Genomic DNA, 18,907 nt, shown 5'->3' with positions numbered 1-18,907 from the left:
TCTTTCCAGATAATAGAAATATTATCCTTGCCATATATTAGTTACTTGGTATTCACCAGTGTTGTATGGAGAAATGGAGATGAAAAGCTTTTGAAGCTTTAAGCAGACTTTAAAACAAATAAATAAAAATAATGCTCAGTTTAAGAGATTCCTGAGGTCTAGAATGTGACTAACATATAACGCCTTCATTTAAGAGGGTCAAGTAACATACTGGAAAACATTAGACTGCACTGTTTGATGTCATTCATGTGGAAAATCTTAGAAGCTGTTTTAAACTTTAAGTGAATTTTAATGGACCAAATGAGAAAACATTTGCAAAAATGTCATAGGATTAACTGTTTACCTGCTGAAGCATAAATAAGTCCCATTGGCAGGCTGCAAAGGAATATGAAAAGCCAAAAAGATTCTTCCAGAGTTATGAAAGTTAAGTAGAAAGGGTGCTAGAGTACTACCAAGTGCTGGTAGTTCTTTTGGCACCCAAGTCTTGCAGTTCTCAATAGAAGCCGGACAACAAAAGTTCTATCTGGAACATGCTTAAACTTAGTCAGCAAAATGGTGTACTAGTTTTACACGCCCCCCCCCCCCCCCCCAAAAAAAAAAAAAAAAAGTACATTTTGGGGGAGAGGAGGGGAAATGGCTCAGGGAGTCAAATCCAGGAAGCAAATTGGAACCATCAGTAAGCTTTGTGGGTTAGGAAGGGACACCAGTGTGAGTTTCTGGGATCTGTGGTGGCATCCAGGCTTGTACTCATGCACTGTAATTGCTTCTGACTGTGCTATACACAGCAAGGATTTCAAGGCTAGAAATCAATGAGAAGGCACAACGAATAATGAGGCCTCCCCCACTGCAATTAGATACAGGAGATTCAGATCATTTAAGTTCTTGCTCATAAATTGCGAAACGCAGTCAGTTAGGAAGCTATAAATAGGAAAAAAGCCTAACAGGAGACAGTTAAAACATATATAAAGGGTGAGATTCCAGAGTGTGCTGCCCAATTTTCAAGTGAACATAAAAATCCCCAAAGTGCTGATCCCAACATGCACAGCTGCAGTAAAGAAGGCAAACAGGGTCCCTGCCAGAGGCCTGGGGTGTAAATAAAGGAGCTGGCGTTCTCCTTATCTGCTGGTCAGAGCATGAGCCTGGGGTAGCCCTGCTCAGTGTATCTTTGACAGGAAATAGCCCCTCTTAATGGGATATGAGGGAGATGAATCCAACTGATGCAATAAATCTTGGAGGTGTGGGTAAGGGCAAGGAAATTAGGATCCTTTGCACTGGAGAGAGGAGACACTTTTATTACTTTTTTAAGTGTGGATGTGTTTTTCTAAGGGATATAGATGCTTATTTGAAACAGTTTCAATTAAATACAGCAATGACTGAAGGAATGTAATCTCAATGGGAGAAGCAATGTGAGGTTTGGGCAGGCTGTTCTATACGAATGTGACCCAAGCCAGCTGTACGCTAATTTTAAATGATTCAAAGTAGAGTTTGGCTGTATTCACTGCTTGTGTGGTGCTCAAATTCAGGCTCCCAATACAGTTTGAGGCCACATAGCAAAAGAGCTGCTTGGTAGATGACAATTGCTTCCCCATACCATACTTCCCCTCTTCTCCTCCTAACCTTAGCCTACAATATCCCTCACTTACCAAGCCCATTGGTAAACTCCTGCATACAAGTGGCATCTATTGGATTAAGTGCTCCTGTGTTGAGTGGTTTTACAGGCATCAAAACCCAGCGGGGGAGTAGAAGGTGGGAGGGAAAGAAGTGTGTCTCGAAGTGCAGGAACTCTTCTGAACGACTGCAAAGTCAACATTCACGTCTAGCTTGGGAAAACTTGGATTCCAAACTGTATTTTTTTTTCCTTCTTCTCCAAGTTCCAATGCAATGGCCAAAGGCTGTAATCAACACATCCAATGGTAAGGCCCTCTAAAAGACCTAGCTAAACAGCTCCTGTGTTGAGAGGCGCCTTCCTGCTTTCTGATGTATGCTATGTCCACACCCATTTGATGGACAGTTGTATTAGAGGATTGTACCTTTTTCCATATAAGCTGGCACTTTGTTTTTATAACATGCTCATCACCATGGTATCTGAGCACTTTATTTTACATTGGTAACTTTGGAGCTTCTGCTAATGCATGGAATCATGCTTTTTCCATTACTTCTCTCAAAAGGCCATTACCTCTTTTCCTGTACCAGCTGGGGACTTCACTACAGATTAGCCCCACCCCCAGTAAATGGAAGGAGATGGTTTATTCAGATTTCTTTCAGAACTGTGTAAATTCCTCAGTAAATGGGCCAGCGCACGTGCCATGCAGCTAAGCTTGGTTTGTATATCCAGGCTACAAATGTATTGCTATCTTCAATTTGTTTAAATGCTTAGTTTTGGTACAGCAATACTGGCCCTGCACTGGAATTCTATTTTAGAATAGTTTTATATGAAATCTGTAGTGTGGTTTTTAGTTTTTCCTCAACCCTTTCTGTGTTGCAGCTCTGCATGGAACGCAGATGCTGATGCATTGTGGATGTTCAGTCACATATCAGTGGAAAAGAAATTTCATGTGGTAGGTTGAGGGTTTTAAATATGCTGTCTGATTCCTGAACAAATTTGCTGGATCTGAAAATGAAAAGGCTTTTCCTACTCTATGGAAGGACTGCAAATTCCCCTGAATCTGAAAGTCAATATTGTTCATTTTCTTGTGTACGTCATCAATAATGATTTCATTAAGTTCCATTCTGATTATACTAGCACTTGTTCTTACTCCAGTGTCTACATATTTCTGATTCTTACTGGATGGTCCTCAATGTTGGTACAAATGATAATGAGGCATCTATCCCTTTAGGCGTGCCTGGAGGTTTCAGTGGGCCATTGGAAATGTAACTGTTGTCAGTGAGGTAGCATGTGTATAAATGATGACAGTTTGTCAAGAAAAAGTGGTTTATTGTATCCATGGGATTGTACTGGGTAAACAGCATATTTTTATTTGCTGAAGTTATATGAAATGATCAACCTTGACAGCTCATTTGGCTGGTGTCTCCAATTCTGATTCCATACATAGTCTTGTAGCATGGTCCAGTGAATAGAGCTTTGAACTCCTCTGCAGACTTGCTCATGTCTGTTTAGGGGCTCTCCTCATGAGAAACCTAGGGTTACAAAACTGATGGCTAAGCAAGGGTTTCACAAACTAAAAATAAAGCGAAGTAATTGGGTAATAAGAAGAGTGATACCAAAATTCCCCTGGCTCACTGCCTACAACTTCAAGGAACCTTCAAGTGGAAAAATTCTAAGAACAGGGGTACCTGGTTTGTGGTATTTACAGGTTCAGGAGGAATGAAAAGTTGGGCTTAGGAAATTTAAGATTTGGAATACAGTAATACAGACTTTGGGAAATGATCAAATGGAAACTTGTCTGCAACAAATTGCTTTAATGATCAGCATAAATGTGTTTTAATTTGGATTAATTACAGCCTGGGAAGACTTTACTTCTAAATAAACTTCAGGAAAATGTCATCCACAATGAATATACTAAATAAATTTCGGTATAAATAAATGGGTCATGGCTCTGCTTCCCACTGAGGACTTGCTGTGTTTAGAAAATGTAAACAAAGCCCTGCGTATATACTATACCTTAAGGTATTTACGTAATGACAAAAGATCACTTTTTCATTTTCCAACCATCACCAAGGGATTGCAAAGCAATCAAACTTTAACAGCCAATTAATCTCTCTAGATGATGTTTGTGTAGCACTTAACCAGTTTCAGTAAATTAGATCCCTGTGGGCTGGGCTGTTACATTGATAGAAATGTTACTGCTAGCTGGAGGCATTCATTTACTAGTTTGTAAGAACAGCAGTATTGAGAAATCATGAGCATATGGAAACAAACTCTCTGCACCTTTTCAAAAGAAATGCTGTTTCCAAAGATTAGGAGGTTCTGGGAGACACCCAGCATGGAGCCTCACTAAACTAGTAAGTGGTTTGTCAGTTCTGTTGGACTTGAGGGCCTGCTGTTAAATTCCCTATAAGAAACAGAGGCAATCCATTGGGAGGCAGCTGTGGCTAAAGAAAGATAATTCATTGCAATAGCCTCCACTTAAGCAAACTGTTAAAGGAACAGATTCACTTATAGTACTCCTCCTGCGCACCTAAGCAAAATGTATCAAAAATTCACTTTAAACAAATTCAGGAGAGCAAAGGCTTTCAGTATATACAAGACAAAATGCATCTGAAAATTATCACCTTTAAATGAAATTGGAAACTTTCCTCTCCTTTTCAGTGTGGTGCTTTAAGGTGTCTGTGCTGGAGAATACACTGGTTTGCAGGCTCCCTGCGTGCAAGGTGAAGTCCACAAAACACATCTGCAAATCTCCAAGTGGAGAGCTGCATATGGCTAATATCTATGTATTCATGACTGTATAGCTATAAATACTTGGCGTTGGATTCTCCCTACGTGTACCCCAAGGATCTTAACAATATTATGATTTCTATAATAGGTTGGTGTGAGAATTCACTTGCTCTTCCTGAGGCCCCAATTGAAAGTGTATTGAGGACTCATGAGCGTGTTCAGCTCTGTCTGCTCCTTGGTCAATTCCAGCTGGGGTCAAGCCAGGGATCCTGTATGGTATGAGCTGTTCCTGCTTGTAACTATGCTGGTATTGCATTTAGTGTGTAAACAGAAGGGAAATGACTGAAAGCGTTTCAGCAATGGTTTCTGATCCTAGGAAACATCAGCAGGTCCTCAGGGATCTTACTGTTCCTGGCAGAATGAAGACAGTAAGTCATGGTTTATGTTGCTGCTCTTAAAGCAGGTGTGACTCTTAAAGCAGTGATACATGGGTGGGATCATAGCCTGATGTTGACATGGTGGATGTAGAAATTCTGAATGTGTGAGGTTGTTTTTGGTTTTGTTTTTGTCCTCCCCGTAATGATCAGGGAGGCTGTGGAAATCCAGAACTTGCTGTTAATACCTGAGAGATGTTGACCCCAGGGTGTCATGGCTTAACTTGTTGATGGGCCAGCTGTCAACAAGACAGTACAGGTTGGAGAGCCGATGTGTTTAAATATGTGCATATATATGTTTTAGAGTGGCAAACATGCACTGTGTGACTGAGCAACAGTTGCCTTTGAGAGAACAGGCTCCCCAAACCTGCTGAAGCCTGCAGTGGTACTGTGGTTTCCAGAGTTTACCTGACAAAGTGCCTGTGAATATCTGAAGACTATAAAAACTATTCATCATTCCGTGGGTGTTTGCTGAGGACAAAGGCAGAGCCATGAACACCAGCTGAGAAAGGCAGGTGGTAGCAAATGGGAGCTGACTGTAGGACAAGACCTTTTGCTTTATTCCTTCTGACAACTTCAGTACTTACATTATCATGTACTGACTTGTGACATGTCCTGACCATATGGTATTTAGCAGGAGAAGGTTTAATTACACTGTTAGACAGGCAGTGGTGGCACTTACACTTGCAAGGCTAAAGAATGATAAAACAACCCAGTAATAATGTGAAGGAAGTCTCTTCCTATATCATAGTGGCATCTCTAAACCTGCTAGAAATGATACTGTTTAAGATGTGTTCCTCTTTGGTGGCTTACCTTGAAGGACTGGGACCTCATTGCGGTGGTGAAAACAGTTGAGGCTCTTTATTAGTGCAGCAGGCAAGCGCTACGTCGGATTTGTCAGTGTGCTCCCTTGATCAGGATTGACTCTTACTTCTAGCAACCTCTTTGAGTTGTTTTCAGTCTAATATTTTTCAGATGCTGCTCTCAAAACTAATCCTGCCCCTGCAGTCATGCTAGAAGCTAACTAGATTGCTTCTTGAGCAACTAGCAGCATGATGGGAAATGTCTTGCAGGTTAATTTAGTAGGCAAAGCAGCAGGTCTCATAGAAGAGAAAGGTGAATATTAACCAGATATGTTTAAATGGCAAGTAGCATAGTATATATTGGAATAGTAAGGCCAAACACATAGGCCATGATGGCTCTGCCTTCCAGTGTGTTAGCAGCACTCTTACTGCAAGTATGTATATTTGGACCCTGCCTGAAGTAGGATATAAATTTCACCCCACACTGCAGCAACTGTCAAGCGTTCAAAACACTTAAGAGCGGACAGAAAGGATGTGAGTGTGGATATTGGGGTTAAAACATAGTTTAGAACACAGAGAAGCCTGTAACATAAATGTGCCATTCATTGCAATTTCCTAACAAAGATGCAGTTTGAATGGTTGGTAATGAAATGCTTTCTCAGTGCAGTGATTTTGGTTACTGTTTAGATGTACAATGGACAAGTTTAGATGGAGGCTCTTTTCTGATAACAGATGAGCAACTTGATGCATTGAATAAAATTACAACTTCCTAAAATGACATGCTGGGAAAATAAGTATATTTAAGTGATACTTGGCTCTAGGGGTGAAATAAAAGAACAAAACTTCAGGACTCTTTCCAGCTAAGTGAAGTTCTGACAAGGTCATATAACAAAAACATAATATTGTCAGTCTGGACCTCTAGTTATCATTTCAGTATGTGCTCTGACCAGTGAAAGCATTGCTAATTGTTTTGCACATCTGTCCTCCATGTCATGAGTGTGTATTTTGCATTGTTGAATCTTGCTCTCTCCCAGATATGCCTGTTTTCTGTAGCTTTGGCAGTAATAAGCAGCTTTGAGGCTGTTAAAATGATCTGCATCTAGTTTCAGCTGAAAGTGTGACAACAAAATTTTTTTTGCAATTTAATAGGTGGATATAACTCTGAAAGGTTATGCTCTGTATCTGCTTAATATCTTCTCTCTGCAATGCAGGCAGGCAAACGCATCTGACTCTTACACTGCAGTTGATAATCAAGCCCTGTTCAAGCAAGGGTGAGTGGTGTAAAGCTTCAAGAGATGATGCTTCCTTCTGCTCAAACATTAGACCTTAGAGCACTTTAATTGGGTGGGAAGCTGCATGAAGGAAAACCATATGATGTTTCTCTGTCTCTTCTGGAGATCTGCAACTTGGGAGATTGCCAGCTAGAAAGGTGCAAGTTGACACACTGCTCGTGCCACCTACAGAAAAGAACAACATAAACTTATTGAAAGTAACGATTAGTGAAAACCTTGACAGCCTGTTGCCACCCAAAGCAGGGCAGCTACTGCTTCCTAAAGAAGACAAACTGTGTAACGTCTAGGCACATGGTGCAGGATGCTGCTGTAGGTTACAGTGGCTTCAGGGAGCAACCACAGTTACACTGAGGGTTCAATTGGCCTCCACCAGGTCAGCCCTAGGGCAATGGAGAGGTGACATCAAGGACCTCAGAATATCCTTCTTTGGAAGCATACTCAGCATGTGATTTATTAATTAAACCTGTACCAGTATTTGAAGCATTTACTTTCTATGTTCTTTAAGCTAGTATGCTGTTGCAACTCTTGAGACTCAAAACTGCTTCATTTTTTCTATGAACTAGATCTGTCAGGTAATTATCAACATGTTCATCTTTCTCCTCTATAAAAGAGGAGAAATGCATTCAATTCACTAATAGTTTAGTTCAGGTTGTACGTTCTTTGCTCCTGGTTGTCTCTACTACGGCAGTTGACACTGGCTTTGGTGTAGTATCTATAATCTTATCTTTCCTGGTACAAAAGCCTCAGGAAAGCTTGAGTTCACCATGCCCAAAGAGAATTGCACAAAAAGTCCTGGATTATTTTTGAAACAATGTTTTGGGGGAAAAACATTGGGAAACTGAAACTTTTGAAAAACAAATTAAAAAAAAAAACCTGGAAAAGAAAAAAATTGAAAAAATATTTGAAAAATGACTTTTGAAAAAATGCTAGAAAAGGAAAAAATGAGAAACTTGAATTTTTTGAAAAAAGCTGGTAAAACCTTTGGAAAATAAAACATTGTTTTTTAATGAATGTAAAAACATTGGAAAAGGAAAAAAATATGAAAAATTTTTTGGAAAAATCCTGAGCAAATTTAATTTTTTGGGAAACAAAGTTTTTGGAGATGGTTTAAAAATTTTGAGAATTCTGAAACAAAATGTTACCACTGCTCTAGAGAATTCAAGTGGTACTGAAGAAGTAGTCACATTTCAGCAAGTAATAAAACTTGAGGATGACATCAGACATGCTTAAGAGTCATCATGAACATTAGGCAATGCAATAAAATCTCTTTATTCTAAAGAACTGTGCTAACCTGTGTTACTTCTCAGGGACTTTGTGCGCATGTTGCTTCTGTCCTTCCAATTTAGATTTGGTACTCCTAAAAATCTCATGCTGAAGTCGCTCAAAATTCAAACTGAAACTTCTTTGAAACAAAAATCGCACTTGATTACCCTGAGGTTTCTCAAAGCTACACTCTTTAGCAGATTCAAGAAAATGGATATGGGTGTGGGGCTGACATCTTTGCTCAGATTGTTATCTTGAGGTTGCTAGTTACTACACAAACACTGTAGTTACTTGGTTCACTCAGTAGTGTGGGAGACTCAGCTGACCTGATGGATGGGCTTTTAGTGAGGGTGTCAGGCAGGTGGTTATTCCTCTTGATTTTCAGGAATGGAAACTGCTACTCACACTTATATTATGAAGAGGACTTTGGTCTGATCTGTAGATCAAATCTGAACCAAATTTATGCCAAATTTGGCAACTGTGACACCTACAAATAGTATTTTGCCCAGACTCGGGAAGGAGACAGGGCCACTTTTCTGTAACCAGTTTTGCGTATCTGATTTATGCAAAGTTAGGACCATTTTAACCTGTCTTAACTGGTTTAAATAGCCATTGTCTGGTGTTGTGGTCTCTGTTGTGGGATGTTTTCAAATAACCAAAGAACACTCAGTTGCTTGTGTTTGACCTGCTGGGATGGTCTTTAATCCCTCCCAAACCCTACAGGGTGCAGCCTTGGCTCTTCAGAGCGTAGATCCATGGCAGTCAGTCTGTGTTTGTGCTTGGTGTAAATCACCATGTCCCAGGTCGTGTTCTGCTAGAACACCTTCAGGACTCAGTTTCCTTGTAGGTCACTTCTGAGATGTTTCATGATCCCATGGTGAGAGTGGTGGCAGATAGGCTTAGTGGTGCCCTGGATGTTGTCCTGCAGAACACTGTAGTAGAGCATCCTAAAATGCCCTAGAACAAAAGAGATTAGGCAGCAAGAAGAAATAAAAATGCATTAAAATTAGTTTCAAAGGCTGAAAGACTTGTGTGTGAAACAGTCATGTCACTTTTAACCAATTAATTTATCTGTGTATCTAAGAGGATGGTAGTTATGGCTGGAATTGCAGTAGAAATGTGGAGGGGAGAACACTGTATCTTGTGTCAGAAGCTTATGGGGTTGGGAAGTTGAGTTGTCCTATTCAGTTAAAGTTGAGTAATTTCTGGCAAAAATTCTTAATTTTAAATTTCAAAATTTTGCATCAAATTATTTGTATGAAAAGCTGTCCAGAACGGGTTAGGCCCTGCTACAGAGGAAACATTGATTGTAGGACTTCCAGACTGTATTTGTAAGCCTGGTCTTCATGAGAAATGTTTGAAAGTAAGATAGCACATGTTCATCCTGACTTGAATCTGCAGAGAGTTAAACTAGCTTAAAGAGAAAATTTTTAGAAGGTATAGATTCTTCCTATCCTCTTTCACTTCTCCAGACTGCAGGTCATCTACATAGTGGGGAGTGGTAAAATATTCAACCCCCTTATGTCTTCTGGAATAATAATTCTGCACTAGGAGGAAAAAAGCCCAGATTCAATCCCATAGGCATATATGTGTGAACAAGCTGCAGTACTTTATGCCCCTGGGACTGGCTCTAGTCCAGAGGCTTACTTGCATTGCAAGGGGGAGCAGGTGGCATCTTTGCACAGTCTCCAATTTCAGATTGCACATTATCTTTAGGGCCGCTTTGAATTCTAGCCAGCACTCTGTGGGAGCCTCTTGGCATAGACAGTCTGGTAGAAACACTGAATCAGGCTGGTTTGGTCTTGTCCTCTGGCTGAGATAGTAGTGGTGAGGGAAATACTGTACAACTTGTTCTGTTGTGTGCCACTTCAAATGGCCTTTTGGCTGGAGATTGTGAGTTAGGGATCTGCCAGTGGTACCTCAGCAATGAATCAGGCCCTCTAAGTCGTGCTTTGAAGAAATGTTCTAACTCTCAGGAGCACTTTTAACTCTAGGACCATGTTGTGATTCTATATTCCCATCTTAACCTTTTTTTTTTTTCCAGACTTAAACAATATCTTAGTTTTAGTCTCTTCCAATGTGGATGGTGTTTTGTATCTGTAATTGCCCTCTTCTTCTAGAATTTCCTGGTGCTTAGTGCCCTTTAGGGATGAGAACCAGGACTGAATGCAGTTAGAAATGTTGGCAAGACCATAGGTTTGTGGAGACAGACATGAAGATGCTTTCTCATTCATTCTCAGCTCCTTGGAGGATTGCTCCTGTTTGATTCACTTTTCCTTTGCTGATGAACACTGAGCTGACATTTCCACAGACCTGTCCACAGACCTCTTTTCTGAATGGCAATAGCTAATCTAATTGCTGTGCGTCATAGTTGGGCTGAATTCCTCCTCACCTCTGAGGACCATGACTCTGAAGCTGCTGATGCTGAATTCCATCAGATAAGGGCCCATGGTCTCTGCAAGAAACTTTGAGTACTGGCCAAGGAAACTTAGAAGTCACCAGGCAGGGAATAGAGTTATTTTGTGTTTTGAATTGTTGGCTTTGGCTGAATCACATTCATCTTTTCACGCCTCTGGGTTATTAAAGGTTTTTCAGAGAGGGGGGGAAAAAAAAGAGTGGGAAATAGAGGGAAGTGATGTATTAAACAGCTGGAATACTAACTGTTCACTCCCTGGGGCGTATAGATACTGCTGTACTGGTGAAAAATGGTAGATTGACCCTCCTAGCCCTGAGGGGGACTGAGGACATACCAGCTCAGGCAGTAGTCCATACTGTTCTAAACTACCTGGTGTTGGGGTTAGAGAAAGCAAATGTTCATCTAGCTTGGAAGGAAGACAAACCAAATGCAAGTCTCATGGCACCAGCCCTCTTAGAAATGCCTGGAATGCTCTACACAAAAGTGAAGAAGTTTTAAACCCTTAAATCTAATGACCTTATTAGCCCTCATTGAAAATCTAAGACAAAACAGCAGGAATCTAAATATTGCTGTTACTGTTAGAGTTTAATAAAAAAAATTCTTTGCTTTCTTGTTTTACATGATACCTAGCCAACCCAGTGCCACAGGCTAATATTTTCATTAGCATTCCTATTTAAGTTCAGTAAAAATTAGTCACATCTGAAAAAGCATATGCACAGGATATAAGTAAACTGTGTCCTCATGTTAGAGATTCTGTTGTTCATGCCTGTTAACTTTACTGTAGCCTTAGGGCTCTCATGTTGACTTTAAGCGCAGAGCACTGTAACTCACCAAATACTGTTTCTGCATTAAGCCTTTAAACTTATCTTTATAAGTGTTTCTACTAGTTCTGCTACATTTTTGACCTTGCAGCAGTCCTAGGTGTTCAAAATAAACAACTAACGTTCCTTGCTTGTGTGTTTCCTCCTTCTCCCATGCTTCCCCCTTTTCTCACATGTCATCCTTGTAACACAGCAATGAGAAAAGGTTTGAAAAGAGGAGCAGCTCTCAAGTCTGGACACAGAGGTTAGTAATGCCCATTTAAAGTGTTTTGGCAGTTCACATTAGGACAGAGGAGGGAGAGGATTACAAGGAGTATCTTGCGGTAGAATATGCAGAACAGGTCCAGGAGGATAAACTGAGATCTGCAAGCAGCTTCATCCTGGGAACACAGGACTTTCATTGGCAAAAATCCAAGGTCAACCTTCATTGAATGTGGCTAGGTAGTTTGTGTTGATTTTAAAATGGCAGAGCAATCAGCAATAGCAGTTGGACTAGTCTTCATCAGGGCTGGCCTTAAGGTGGGTGAAGTATGCTGGAACTCTCCTGCCTTCCCAGCTGATTCACAGGAACTGCAGATCACACAGAGTTGGCAGACAGCTCAAGAGTATAGCAGTAAATTTAGAAGCAGCTTGCTGTAGTTATGATAGCTCAGCTAATATAGATACCTCCAACATGTTACTGCCTGAAGATACTGCTGCTGTCTGCTCAGCCATGTGCTCTGCATCACCTAAGGGTATTGGGATCTGCACAGTCAGGTAAAGAGAATAAGAAGCACAGATGAGCAGGAGGAGGGGAAAGGCTTTGTGGGGGGCTGGGAATATAGAGTTGTACTGTATCAGGGCTGGAGGAAAGAGATATGAGGCTGCAGTTCTGATTAGGGATGGAAAGATGTGCCTAAGGGAAGAGGCTGGAACCCCAGCTTGAGGATGAGTTTTGGGCAGAAAGCTCAAGAGTGAAGAGAAGGAATAGAGTAACAGAAAGAGGCTTCAGCTTCTCAGCACTGTTTGAGGCCTTTAGCCAAAGACTGGTCCTGTTTCCACTTCTGTCACCCCTGCCACTCAATATCAGCGGAAATAAAAATGCAGTGAAACAGACTTGCTTTATTTGGAGCTATTTGTGTACTCAGCAGAAAGTTTTAGGGAGTTCTCCTGTATATTGCTGTAAATTAAAAATAAGTCTGCTGGGGCGTGTATTGTACTGGGCCCTTTAAAAGGCAATGTGAACATATCTTAGTGAACAGATTTCGTGTTACCACGTGGGTATGCTGGCTTGCTAGCAGTACATACACCAGGATATTCAGAAATGCCTAGCAATGTGAAAAGTGTCAAGGCTTGGGTCCTCACTTTTGACTTGATTAACAGTTGTGATTTGAAGAAATAATTAGCATATTCCCTTTGAAAGAAGCAGGGCTTACAAATCGCCTTTAGAGGGACACCTGATAGTTGGGGTTCATAGATCATCACTTTTCTGAAACTTATGACTCCTAGTTTCTAAACCAGCAGAATACTAAATAAGTAAAATATCTAAGATAGAGGAAGATATCTGTCAGAAAAATAGCAGCTTCTCCCTGTAGGAGGATGTTTTAAATGTGAAACTTCTCCTTCAAACATTCTGTGTGAAAGCCACTTAACTTGGTAATATTGCTGTCTATTTTGAACATATTTCATCCTTTCAGTTTTTCATATGCTGTTGTCTGTGGGTGAGATCCTGCACTGTTTCCCAAGAATGACGTTGGAAGGCTGAGATGTATGTCCATCTATATGCATCTAAGAATTTAGTCACAGGCAACATAGTTATGTAAAATATATCCTGGGGAAAGGTATTATGGTATAACTCTTCTCATGATGAAGTTTTTTAATAAAAAATTAAAATCTTTGAATCTTGTTGCTGACAGTGAGCTCTGCACCTCTCCATGAACTCCAGAATCCTTTCATCTTTTGCATTTGCTGCAATTGCACCTACTTCAAAGCATTGCTGCAGGCATTGGAAAGGATTCTGGCACTCGGTGGGAACAGGGCAGGGATGTGAAATTCTGTCATCACTTGGAAAGTGCAGCCATTTCTTAAGTGCCAATGCAATCCATCTTTACGAAAGGGCAGCAGCATTACACAACTGATTTGGGAATGTAGGGAAACGTGTCTTTATTGGCTGTAGTTTAGAATGCATTTAAAAAAATTTAATGCTGAGATCCACTTGAAGAAAAATCTAAGGAAAGAGCTGAATATAGCATGGTAATGATAGCTGGATATGTATATGAATAAATGCTATTCTGTCTTGCGGTTTTGAAATCAGCTATAAGACCACCAACTCTGGACGCAATCCAACCATCAATATGTGGGGTCTCATTGTACTGGAACGTAGCAGTGGTCTTGGGGAACATGAGAGAGAAGTGAAGGGAATGAGAGCATGAATTTGGAGAGGCAGGGCTGTGATAGTTTTAATAAAGAAGACAACTTGATTTCTAGCTGTTATGTCACACATGCTTGTCATCTGATCTTTTAGGATATAAAATCTACTTGAATGCATGTTAAGTTTTAGGTGAGTTAACTTAGTTTGGTGCAAGCTCAGGATGATGAGCAGTTGCCTTATCAGAAGTAAATCCTATGCTGCTGATAACAGTAGGAACAGCACATTACTCCCACTGACCACTGAGAATCATCAGACTTGTAGTGAAAATCTAGTGTTTGTCGTCTTTCAAGCCTGATATTTGTGTGTATATATATGCACACACATATGTACACACAAAGGGTAGGTAATTTACAGATACTTTGGTATTGGCTCATGTTTTGAAGGAAAGTTTCAATCATAGTATACACTTACACTGAGTAGTTTTTAACATGTACAGCTGCTGCTTTGATTCACAAAATTAAAATATACTGCTTTTCATTGAAGGAATTTAATTGTGGATGAAGCTGCAAGGTTTTTATGGTACTTAGATTGTGTTACATTTTAAAAGCCATATTAAGAACATTCTACAATTAAGCCTCAAAAGAATTAGGCATTATATTATACTATAATACATTTCAACCTGCCATGGTTATGGTTTAAAAAAAAAAAAATTACAATCCTTGGAGCATAAAAAGTCACTAAACTGCTCCTAAAAGTGAAATTCAAATGCACCACAGTTGTTCGCTGTGCAGTGCACTTAAGTTATGAATTCACGTGGTACTAGGAACAGAAGGCAGTTTTCAAGTGCTTCCAAGGTTGGGAAATTTCATTTTTACAGTGAAGGAGTCTTCAATTGTACCACCAATTTCACTCTACCAAAATGTGGTAAAAGCTGAATTGGTTGAAATGATGTCTTATATGGATAAAATACATTATTTTAAGATAATGCTCTGATTTTAAAGTTTTGCTGTATTACTGCAACAACTGTTTGCTCTTACTGTCAGTGCGACAGGTGCATGCTCTCAATTAGCATACACACTAATGTTGGAAAAAAGAGCAATTTCCAAGTTAGAGCTAGGAGAAATATATATCATAGTATGCAGAAGCTGGAGTTTTAAGTTAGGATAATATATTGCACAGAAAAGTGTGTGTATATATAAAAATCAATTTTTCTAGAAACTTACTCCAATGTTTGCTGCTGGAAAGGAAGGAACTTGACTGCACTTTGATCTGTACTTAATAAACTTGATCTTGGTTTACATTTCCTTCTGTTTTGAAAGATCAAAGGACATTCAAAGCTGAAACTTTCTTGGATTTTTGCATGTTTAATGTGATGTTATTTTGTTTCTGGTATTGGAGGCAGTGCTGTTTCCTTAAGGCAATAAGCTCAGAATGGGTAGCTGTTATTGGGCCTTTGATAGCCTCTCTGTTTTGGTAAGTGGCCTAGTGGAATATAATCTAGTCATACTATATGACTTCTCTTAAACCAGTTAGTTATATAGGGCTATTAGAAAAGGGTTTTTTGTTTGGTTTTTGCTTTTTAAAAAGCTCACATATTGCATAGCACTTCATAAAAGTACATCACCTTTCTTTATAGAGATTGTAAAATCCATAGGCAATCTACTGCTACAGTAACTGTGACAAAAATTAGTATACATCAGTACCTAAAAATTGTGACACAATGTAACCAATGCTGACATGAATTAATTTACGTATATTACTAGACATGACATCATTCATAAGGAACATGTGTTCATTCTAAGTGCTCTTGAATAGGACATGACCTGTTACCTGCCTAGGCAAGAATTGATTAAAATTATTGTACATCTGTATAATCAGAGATCAGGCTGTTGCATTGATTCCAAATCTCCATAGTTTTGGCATAGGTAGCATTTGATAAGTATTGTTACTATACCATTAGTGTTGCGATTTTAATTGCATGATTAAAATATGATGACTTTAATCACAATGCACCTTATTCCACAGACAATTCTGCTATCTAACCGTACACAGTATAACCATGTTTTTGTTGCACGATTATATGAATCATGAAATTAATAACTGTGGAAAGTGCTATGGACACCACTAAGGATATGAGGGGGGAAGTAAGTATTAAAACTAAATCAAACAATCCTGTAGGTCTTTGCCTTTATGCAATATGTACAACATCTAAAACTATTTTAGCCCTGTACATCCATAATTAGGACTGGCCCTAAAATTATACTTTGATGTTTGCCAGATGTTTCATGTTGTGCAGGATGGTATGAGGTAAAAAGGAGTTGGTCTGGGATGGGTGGAATATTAGATGCTGGGAAAAGCTTACAGGTACTTTCTACCCCAATTTTATCACCTACTCGTCTTTTGTGTTTTCTTTCTTCTCTTTTGACTGCTGTATTTTGGTAAATGTTTGCTTTCTTTCCCCAAAGCTGCAAAACATGTAATCTTATTGACTGTATAGTCGGGATAACACTGATAAGAAATACGGCTTACACTATATCAACAAAATGTACTCTATGGTAGACTGATTCTGAAAGCTAAGCAGTCCTAGACTAGGCTAATGTTTGGATAGGAGACCCCCCTGGGAATCCTGGGTACTGTAGGCGCAAACCAAGTAGTCAGGCTCAAACTCTTGGCAAATAGTAGGTCACAGATGCTGAATGAGCAGAAAGACTTCATTCGGCACAGGCACTGCTGCTGAGCTGACAGATGGGAATAAAATACCACAAACAACTCTTCTACTCCTCCAGTGAAAGCTTTCTGTTGATCTACGAATGGCAAGTATACCCCGAAAACAACGTTCCTCACTTGCCTCTTCTTGGGCTAACAAGGCCATGCATTATCTTTCTCTGGGAAAAATGTTTGGAGGAAAACCAAAAAATTCCCCCCCCCCCCCCGTTCTCTTGAGACAAAGTAGGACAGAAGGACAGGTAATATTGGGAGACAGGTAAGGAGGAAGTGTGGACCTGTGGGCTGAACTACAGGATTGGAAATAGGGGTTTGTCAGCTCCAGCCTAAGGAGTGCTTTTGAAGCAGAATTATTCTAGAGAATGGCTGAGACTACAAAAATATACAGCTGTTGGGCTTGTTTTTGCTGTAAATCCTTAGTAGGAAATAAAAGGAAAATAAGAAATACAGGACAACTGGGAGCTAAATTTTCTGTCTCTGATTGCCTGGCATTTTTAACTATTATGGTATAGCTCATTTGTCCTATCTTTTTTGTGTTCTTTTGTGACTTTGTCTGATAAAGTGGTTCTTTGTCCTTTAGACTGTTGAAAGTAGTGATGTGCAGCTTTCTCTAATTCATTTTTGAATGGCCTCGTTTGCAGACTTACCAGATGATTGCTGCCAAGAGCAACAACTTTGACCTGTAAAGTCAGCTCTTCTCCTAGAGCTGGTTGGTGCCTCTCCTCTCTTGATGGTTTATGTCCTCAGAAGATATTGCCAGAATTCAGTAAGCCCAGCAGGAAAAGATTAAATTTCACTGTGGTCTAATCAAATTTTCAAAAGCTTGATCCAGAGCATGAGGAAGCTTCTCTGTCTCCATTTTTGACAGTTTTTTATCTGCTATATCTCCACTCTGGTGCTCATAGCCTAACAGTCAAAACATGCCATTTCCTTTTCAAAGAGAAAGGAAAGCTACAGAGTGGACTGCGATGGAGCTCAGCCAAGCTGCAGAATTCATGTTTGTGTTCTTTGAAATTCTTGCAACACCTTTCTATATATGAATTAGAAGAGTAAGGCAAGAGTTCTTGGCTGCTACCACTGATCTTCATAGTATGACTGTGTCTGTACAAACATCTTTTTTTTTCTTCCTTTGTCATAGCACAAGGGGAAAGGTAGCAGCACATCTGTGTAATGTTTGTAGACTGGCTGTGGACAGAGTCACTACCTTGCGAGAGCTTTTCACATGATTGTAACATGCAAAATAGGTCAGCTGCTGGTGGCGACTGCTCCAACTCCTAAAGTAGTGTTAGGTCTACACTTCTGGAGAGCTCTCAGTGTGAGCTGAAAGTGCAAGTCTTCCAAAGCACCATTAAACATGATTAAAGCAAGTCAGATAACCTACCATTCTGCAGCAGGTGGTTACTGACTGTGTAGACCGCTAATTTGTTGATTGCCCATAAGAAATACTTTGCATTTTTTTTAGTTTTTATTAGTCCTACTCTTCTTGCAACTAAGCTAACAGATAAGGAGTGTGAAGTGGTGGCCTCTAGGTTCATGGCACAACTCCCAGTACTTCAAGAGAGCTAATCTTTGCTCTCTTTCCTCCTAATCTTTCTCTGCTGTTTCACTTGTTTTTTCTCTCTTTTTTTTCTCCTGTCAATGTTAAAAAAATTTCTCTGCAAAATCCTGGACTATATTGTCAGGTATTTACTGGGTGCAACAATGATGAATAAAATGATTGTGGGTGCCAAATACTTGATAAATAACTTCTTAGATTTCTGTTAATTACCCTTTTGGCCTACTGTTTATCTGCACAGCATTTTGGATAGGTGAGGGTGGATGTTTCAGACTGCTGTCTCCTAAATGGATATTCAACAGAAACAAATCAGAGGGAGGGGGAAGAATTTAAAGATAAAACAATATCTTTTTTTCTTCAAAGATTTTACTTTATGGAAAAGAAAACAGTGGGGTAGCATTGACACGAAGTCTACTTTATGCCTTTGGCAGCATGTTTTGTAATGTAGAGGAAAAATTAAGATGCTCAGGCCAAAAGTCCACTGGTACGGCTTCTTTTTGCCAGTGTTCAATACTGGATTATTTATATGCACACACATACACGCACCCCAGAGATAAGGGCCAAATTTTGCTTATGGATTGTACCTGTAAAAACAAAGAAATGCTTGTTTTTCCATGTACAAATTCTGCTGTCAGGACGCACAGATGACAAGCATGTCACCCAGAGGGTTGGTTATGTGAGGAAATGGGATGAGACCTGTCCTTTCCAGGAGAAGTCTATGCGACGTACAGCACCAGGCATGCAGAGCGGTCGGGGAAGGCAGAAAAACTACTGGCATACAGTATCCCATGTGTTGTGTGCTGTGAGCATCTATTCTGTTCTGTCAGCTGAGTGCGCATGTGGGAGCAGCTTGTGCTATTAACTGACCTGCATCTTAATGTTTCCTTCCACTCCCATTCCTCGAATGCTG

Source organism: Apteryx mantelli, chromosome 15 (genome assembly GCF_036417845.1).
Source record: "Apteryx mantelli isolate bAptMan1 chromosome 15, bAptMan1.hap1, whole genome shotgun sequence".
Classification (NCBI taxonomy): Eukaryota; Metazoa; Chordata; class Aves; order Apterygiformes; family Apterygidae; genus Apteryx; species Apteryx mantelli.
Note: the sequence above shows the minus strand (reverse complement) of the source record.